This window comes from Blastomyces dermatitidis (genome assembly GCF_000003525.1).
Source record: "Blastomyces dermatitidis ER-3 genomic scaffold supercont1.10, whole genome shotgun sequence".
In the NCBI taxonomy this organism is placed as follows: Eukaryota; Fungi; Ascomycota; class Eurotiomycetes; order Onygenales; family Ajellomycetaceae; genus Blastomyces; species Blastomyces dermatitidis.
The window spans coordinates 1,412,436-1,421,143 of record NW_025544783.1 but is presented as its reverse complement, the minus strand read 5'-3'; the positions used below and the strand labels follow the sequence as shown (position 1 = coordinate 1,421,143).

The 8,708-nt window shown below is 32.3% G+C and overlaps 1 pseudogene across 1 annotated transcript; it reads left to right on the top strand.

The window, feature by feature from the left end:
* The first annotated feature begins 3,397 nt into the window (after positions 1 to 3,397).
* BDCG_17713 lies at positions 3,398 to 3,486 on the top strand (annotated as a pseudogene). Its single transcript has one exon. The product of its transcript is annotated as a tRNA-OTHER (tRNA).
* Positions 3,487 to 8,708: the final 5,222 nt, after the last annotated feature.

Sequence of the window (8,708 nt, the reverse complement as noted above, 5' to 3'; positions counted from 1 at the left end):
GTACTAAAGTTGCACTTTGTAAGCTTAATATACAGTTCTGTCTTATCTAAGATCTTCAATACACTTCATATATACTCAGTATGTTCTTTCTTCTTTATAAAGTACATCATTACATCATTCAGATATATTACTACAAAGACATTCAGATATATATAAAGTGTTTTATTAATGAAAGACTGAAATGCTGCAGAAGTATTAGTCAGATTAAAAGACATCACTAGATATTCAAACAATTTCAGTGCAGTTCTAAAGACAGTCTTTCATTCATTCTCAGACTGTATTCACAGTCATGTATATACATTGATTACATTCAGTTGTATGAATATGATAGCTCTTATAAGATGATTGATTACATTCTTAATCAGAGATAGAAAGTAACAGCTCTTTATTATCTTAAAGTTCAGATCATGATAATCTACACATAATCTGAGATCTTTATTCTTCTTCTTCATAAATATCACAGAGGCTTCTGTGAAGATCTGTGAAGATCAGATAAAGTCATTCTTCAGATTCTTCTTCACATAGATCTGTAAGATCTCTGTCTTATAATAAGAGAGCTTATAAATTAATTCTCAGAAGAGTTTCTACTCTTCTATTAAATCTATTATCAGATTCTTCTCACAGTGAGAAAGAAGCTCAGCTGCCTTTACTGAGCTGAATATCTCTGTAAGATCTTGATATTTCTCTAGTATCTGAAGCTCAGTTTTCATGACTGTGAGATTCTCAGACACTTGTAAAGTTATTATATAGATGAGCTTATCTTCTCTAATCAACTCTACAGTATTAACTGATTCTATCTTTATAAGTGAGTCTGTCAACACTGATCAGAAGTATAAACCTGACTCACAGACAGCTATGTACAGATTGTGTCTTTGAAGTTATAAAAGTCTCAAATATATGTTATCTGTGATATTCATGATAATCACAGTTTCTACAAATCTTCTTCAGATTTCAGAGAGATCTTGTAATTTAAAGATAACTCTTATAAGTCTCTCAGTTCTCAGATCTGAGTTCTCACATTTTGCTTATTATAAGAGCAGATTCTCAGTTTTCATCTTTCAGCTTATTCACTTCACAAGCTTTAGAGACATCACAGTGACCTGGAATTCTAAGTTCATTAATGCTTTTCATACTTGCAGAGCAGCAGTACTGCAGTATGATCTCTCTCTATAAATAAGTATTTTCATTGAGAAAGCAACAGATTCAGATGTCAGCTTTAAGACTCTTAAGAAGGCTGTTACTGACTCTGTTTGTAACTCTTCAAATTTCTATTTTAATTTGTTCAGATAGTTTGTATAAAGATATTCTAATTTTAAATAGATAAAGCAGAGTCTCTTTTTCTTAATCTCTCTGTTATATACTCTGTTTACAGAAGCTTATAAAGCTCTCTCTTTCTACTCAGCAGTCAGATATGAATCTCTCTATATCTTATCATCTTTTTCTAATAAATCTGTTCTCTGTTGTTCTGACTCTCACAGAGTTAGTTAGTAATTCACTCTTTGTAGATCTGTGACTCTCACAGTGATCTGTAAGTGATGAATGAGAGTTATCAGTTTCATCAGAGTCAAGAACTTAAAGTCTTGCTCAATGAGCTTGTTCTGTATATCTTTATTCAGCTTCTTTATAAATATCATTATTCAGGTCTTATTTCAGAGCTCTGTTTTCACAGATCTTAATTCATATCACAATTTTATAAAGTGCTGTAAGTAGTCTTTATCAGATTTCTTATCTCTTTTTCTAATATTGATGATTACAGCTCAGATATTCTCTGTCTGACTTACAGAGTTCTTCAACTTATTCTCTAGATAGATCTTGAGAACAGATCAGTAGAATCTCTTATAATCATTCTCTAGATAATTCAGTCAGTTCTTGACTTCAGTGTAATAGAGATCTGTCATTGTATAGATGACAGCTTCTTCATCTTTTATATTACACAGCTGAGCTTGTAAGTCAATTTCAAATACAGACTTATAAAAGCTTTTATAGATTGTGATTTAATAAGTGATTTTAAGTGATTGCAGCTTAAGAAAGTTTCTTTTTAATTCATGAGTGTCTCTGAAGATCATGTCTAGAAACTCAGTTCAAGAATGTTTGCAGACAGTAAGTATTTCTTATAGAAAAATAGCTTGATTTTATAAGAGATACTCAAGAATGTTCTTCACTGAGATTGATTTATTTATAAGTTCAGAGAGTTTCTCTGTCACAGATACAGAGAATAATATCTTATAAGTAATTGATAAGTTCTCTGAGACTTCTTTCACAGAAATTATTCATAATTCAGATGACTGCTTCTGAGTGTCTGCAGTAGAGTTCACAGAGATTAAAGTATATAAGTTTCTAGTTCTTTCAGTCATAATAAGCAGTTGCTGACTGACTAAGCTTAAAATGTAAGAATAAGTGCTTACAGATAATTATTCAGATGTTTGTAGCTTAATGTAATATATACTATTAACTACTAGAAGTATTCACAGTAGAAAGATAAAATATAGAGATTAAATATATAATAGCATTCAAGCTGAGTTGTGAATAGTATTCGTGAACTTCAGTCTATATAGTTGTGTGTAGCCAAGGGCTGCTAACTCTATTGGTTACACGAGAGATAGGAATAGAAGTAAAGAATTCGTGAGAAGCGGGATTTCTTACATTGATACTATTCAAGCTATAAATGACAACTTATTCTGCTGAGAAACTGAACTATTAAAGCATTTTGAGAAATCAAGATAGTAAGTCTTGCAAGAAGCTCTGTTTCTGTGATACTGATTTTTCAATTATAACAGTCTATTCATATTCTTCTACTTCATCTGAAAAATCACTCTTCTGCATGAGACAGAAATTGCAGATTAAATTCAACTTATTCAGTATTTATACAACAGTCTTGAAGCACAGCTTTAAGTAATCTGCTCTGTTGATGAATTCACTGAAGACTTTTCTTCTTTGAATAACTTTCAGCATAAGATTCTCAATCAGAATACTGCTGTATATAAATTATAATTACTTAATTAACAATCTTTCTACTTCTTCAATAAACTCTACAATGACAGTGTGATTCAAAGGTTGCTTAAGCCAGCGTACAATTACAGGCGTACGCCGGCTTCTTATATATTGAATCTCGTACACTAAATTAATTAGTGGCTGCTATGACCCTCTTTACATTCATATGCTAGTAGTTCAGAAGCGGCTGTGTTATTATCTGACAGTTATACATTCTTTCAAATCACATTCTTTCTCATCAGATTTGATCATGCTCATGTGATCATGTTATACACTCTAGCCTCATGCAGATTAGCTTATCACTAGCATTTCACAATTGTATAATCTATCTCTGATTCAGCTAGCATTCTATGTACATTCTCACAAAGAAACTTTCACTATATTACATCACTCATTCACTAACTTTGCCCCAGTGGCCGAATGGTTAATGCGGCCACCTGGTAGCGCCTTGGCTTGGGAAACCAAGGCGCGTGGGTTCGAAACCCGCAGGGGATACATTAAATCCGGAACTCAAGCACCTCAGGTTCCTAATAAATACAGAGGTGTACAAATCGCTCCAATGAATCGCTCTATGTTCCTGGGCTGGGAAGTTATTATCGCATGTATCTAATTGTCACTTCTTTGTATTTTCCTATGTTCTTGTTATCTTGGCGTGGTCTCAACACCTGTATTTCCTCCTGTATAACCAACACTTGACCTGTATTTAACATCACGCAAGGACTCATCATAAGCTCCGCTTGCATATGAGTATAATGGAAGAATAATAATAATAATAATAATAATTCACTAACTTTTCTTATTCTTCAATCATCATCTTCATTATCATTATCATTAAATATTATTATCTCATTTAAGATTTCTACTTCTTCTTCTGTTTAACTCTTTTTATCTGTTTATCTATCATGTCATATGCATTCCTGGCAATAGCTCTCTGTTTTCATAACAAGCATCATCATAGTGCTCATACTGAGCAGTTCATTAGCAGTAAGTGTAACATGTTGTGAAATGTGATCAGAACTTGTTTATCTTCTAATAATTGTCAGAACATATTATCATGAATGATACATCTTCTTCATCTTCTTATATACTCTCTTCATCTCCTTATACACTCTCAACTGTTTCTCTTCTTAGCAGGTTTCTGATCATGTTTTCTGGCACAATTTTGCATGAATACAGATGCTGATATGTTGTTTTTATTCACATAGAATCTTCACATGTTGACAGATCTGTGTCTGCTGATGATAGTGAACCTGATGTTGAATCATTGATTAAGAACTTAGAGAACATGATAATAAAGGAATTATTCATGTCATGTGTGATCAGGTCTTCTGCATTCTCCTCTGCCCTCTCTGTTTCTTTCTCTGCCACTTCTTCTCAATCTTCTACACCTGCCTCTGTGTCTGATTCTCCTGCTCCCGCTATCTCTGTTCCCGCGACCTCTACTTCTGCTACTCCTGGTTTTGCCATCTCTGCTTTTATTACTAGCTCTACCTGTTTCAAGGAGATATTATATAGACTCAGTGAATCATGTTTCTCAGTATATACACTCTCACTCTTCTTGTCAATCTCTAGAATAATTTATTATATGAAGACAGTGTATAACACAACTATCTGAAGCTCAGTCACAGACACTGATTATTATATTTATTTTAAATATTTATAATGAGATAATTATTCATTCATATCAGAAAATCACTCTCTCTTTTCAACAGTGTTGAAATTGTAAGTCTTTTTCTTTTTCATCTTTTCTTTCTGACACTGATTTTTCTGTTCTTAGAAGAAATTGTTATAGGTTTTACTGTACACAAAGTTATAATATTCACAGATATCAAGAAGCTTTTTATAACTGTAAAGTTTAATATCATGAGAATATCTGCTCTAATGAATTTCTTCAGAATGATAGATCTGTATCAGTCTATTCTCTAGTATCTGTTATCTGACTTTGTGATGCAGATAAAAGATATTTATGTTTTTGAAAACAGGAACATGAATGTTGTACTCTTTTATATCTGTAGATGTGAGGCTTATATATCTTGTCTGAGATGTCATTATAAGAATGAGCTGTTTGCATGCTGCATTCTGCTTTCTGCATTTCTCTGTGTCTCTCTCTCTCTTTCTGAGAAGTCTCATATGTGTTGTAATTGCATATACAATTCTAAGATCAGCAGGTGTTTATTCAGTAATTATTATTTCTGCTTTTGCAATTTTCATATGCTAATAATGATTCTTAGTTACTTCAGCATCAGAGATCATTCTAATTGAAGATAATAACACTGCTGAGACTACTGTAAGAAATGCCGCTTCTCGCAGATTCTTTACCTCTATTTCTATCTCTTATGTAATCAATAGAGCTAGCGGCCCTTGGCTACACACAACTATATAGACTGAAGTTTGTAAATACTATTCATAACTCAGCTTAAATGTTATTATACATTTAATCTCTACATTTTATCTTTCTACTGTGAATACTTCTAGTAGTTAACAGTATATATCACATCAAGCTGCAAACATCTGAATAATTATCTGTGAGCACTTATTCTTATATTTCAAGCTTAGTCAGTCAGCAACTGCCTGTTATAACTGAAAGAACTAGAAACTCACATGCTTCAATCTCTGTGAACTCTACTACAGATACTCAGAAGCAGTTATCTGAATTATGAATAACTTTTATAAAAGAAGTTCTAGAGAACTTACTAATTACTCACAGAACATCATTCTCTACATCTGTGACAGAGAAACTCTCTGAATCTATGAATAAATCAATCTCAGTGAAGAACATTCTTGAGCATCTCTCACAGAATTAAGCTTTTTTTCTATAAGAAATGCTTACTGTCTGTAAACACTCTTGAACTAAGTCTCTAGACATAATCTTCAGAGATATCTATAAACTGAAAAGAAACTTTCTTAAGCTATAATCATTTAAGATCACTTATCAAATCACAATTTATAAAAGCTTTTATAAGTTTGTATTTGAAATTGACTCACAAGCTCAGCTGTGTGACATGAAAGATGAAGAAGCTGTTATCTATGTAATAACAGGCCTCTATTACACTGAAGTCAAGAACTGACTGAATTATTTAGAAAATAATCATGAGAGATCTCACTGATCTGTTCTTAAGACCTATCTAGAGAATAAGTTAAGAGACTCTGTAAGCTGAACAGAGAATATCTGAACTATGATTACTAATATTAGAAAAAGAAATGAGAAATCTGATGAAGACTACTCATGACACTTCATGAAACTATGATATGAATTGAGATCTGTGAAAACAGAGCCCTGAAACAAGACCTGAATAATGATATTTGCAAAGAGACTGAATAAAGACATGCAGAACAAGCTCATTGAGCAAGACTCTAAGCTCTTGATTCTGAAGAAACTGATGACTCTTATTCACTGCTTGCAGATCACTGTGAGAGTCACAGACCTGTGAAGAGCAGATCACTGACTGACTCTGTGAGAGCCAGAACAACAGAGAACAGATTTATCAGAAAAAGATGACAAGGCACAGAGAGATTCATGTCTGACTGCTGAGCAGAAAGAGAGAGCTTCACAAGCTCCCGCGAACAGAGTGCACAACAGGAAGGTCAAGGAAAAGAGACTCTGCTTCATCTATTCTAAACCAGAACATCTCCGCGAAGAAGAAAGAACACACTGAGCATGTGCGAAGTGTGTTGAAGGCCTTAGATGAGGCAGGACTGTATGTTAAGCTTGTGAAGTGCAACTTCAGTGCTCATCAGATTAATTTCCTAGAATATGTAATCACTGCAGATGATATTCAGATGAAACCTTCATGAGTTGAGACTATTCTATTATGACTAGAGTCAACTAGTATTCATGAGATTCAGATCTTTCTAAGCTTTGTGAATTTCTATAGATGATTTATCTTTGCATTTGTGAGAATCTTCTTAACTCTTACAGATATACTGAAGAGTGGAAATAAGAAGAAGTCATTCTGTAAATGAAGAATGAAAAGATTGTTGAGAAGAGAGAACTGTAAGAACTTTCTTATCTTAGAAGCTCATGAGATCTTTATAAGATTGAAATAGATATTTATGAATACAGTGATACTGTTTCACTTTAATCTCTTACTCTTAATCAGATTGAAGACAGATGTCTTCTTCTTTATAATTTCAGAAATAGTCTTATAACTACAGTTAAATGAGAACTGAGTTTCAGTAATCTTTTTCTTATAAAAGATGCAACTCACAGAGATCAACTATGACATTCATAATCAGAAGCTACTTATAATAGTGAAATTCTTCTATCACTGATATCACTACTTTAAGAGTCTTATGACAGTGATTACTATTAGAACTGATTATAACAGCTTATAACAGTTTACTTCAATCAAGAAACTCTTGTAATAACAGGTTTACTAAGCTCAGAGACTGAGTAAGTTCTGATTCAAGATAGAATATATTAAGAGAACTAAGAACTCAGCAGACAGATTCTCTTACAGATCAGACTATATTAAGAAGATCAGAATAACAGATACAGAGAGACTAGAGAAGATAGAAAAGCTTTATAAAATACTCAGACTGAGTGTTATAAAGAGATTGACTGAAAAGTCTTTCAATTCTCTGTGAGAGAAGAGAAAAAAGAGAGAGAAGAAGTCTGTACAACTACTCTCTACAACACTGAGAGTCAACACTCTGAGAATCTCTGTAAGAATTCTTGAAGAGAGTATCTATAATCTGAAGAGTTTGCAGACTTTGAGAAGTACTGTGAAAGATCTGATATAAGAAGAAACAGAGTATAAGTCTTTGTAAGATCTTCTATTCAGATTGTCTGAACTATAACTGAAGAATGAATATACTCAGTATATTCAGAAACTGCTCACAGTAGAGATCAATTCTGCAGAAATAAAGAATTGAAGAGACTTAAATAATCTCTTATAAAGAGAGAGCTGAATTTATGTATCTGTAAATGAGTTTCTATGTATAGAACTCATCAAAAGATATCATGACTCTTCTCTAGTAAGTTATTTTACAGACACTAGAACTCATAAGTTGCTTATAAGAAAATACTTCTAACTGAAGATAAGAGAACTTATAAAGAAGATAGTGAATTCTTATACTATTTATCAGAGTTCATAGATAGTGTAGTTCAGACTATATAAAGAACTTACTTCTCTACTCATTTCACAGAAATCTTGAAAATAGCTAGAAATGAATACTCTTATAAGCCTCTCTGAAAGTAAGAACATATATAATGCCTGCTTTAACAGTGTCCTGATAATAGTGAATTACTTTATCAAGATAACACACTTTATACTCATCTGCAAGAACTTGAAGTCAAAGAATTTAACTTATATTTTTATTCACAATGTAATCTGATTGTATGAGTTATCTGTGAACATTATCTCAGATAGAGAATTAATCTTTATAGAAGAGTTCTGATCTGATCTGATAACTATACTGAAGATCTCATAAGATCTAAGTACAGCTTTTCATCAACAGACAGATAATCAGATAGAATATCTGATAAGTATATTAAAACAGTATCTGCAGTGCTTTATCAATTATAATCAGAATAACTGAATATATTGATTATCATTTATAAAGTTCATATATAATAACTTAAAGTATATCAGCACAGATAAAACTCTCTTTAAGATACTTACTAAGACTTATTCATAAATAATCTTGATAAACTCATAAGAGTACACTATAAAGTGTGATAATATCTGTGATCAGACTGAGAGAATTCAGAAGAT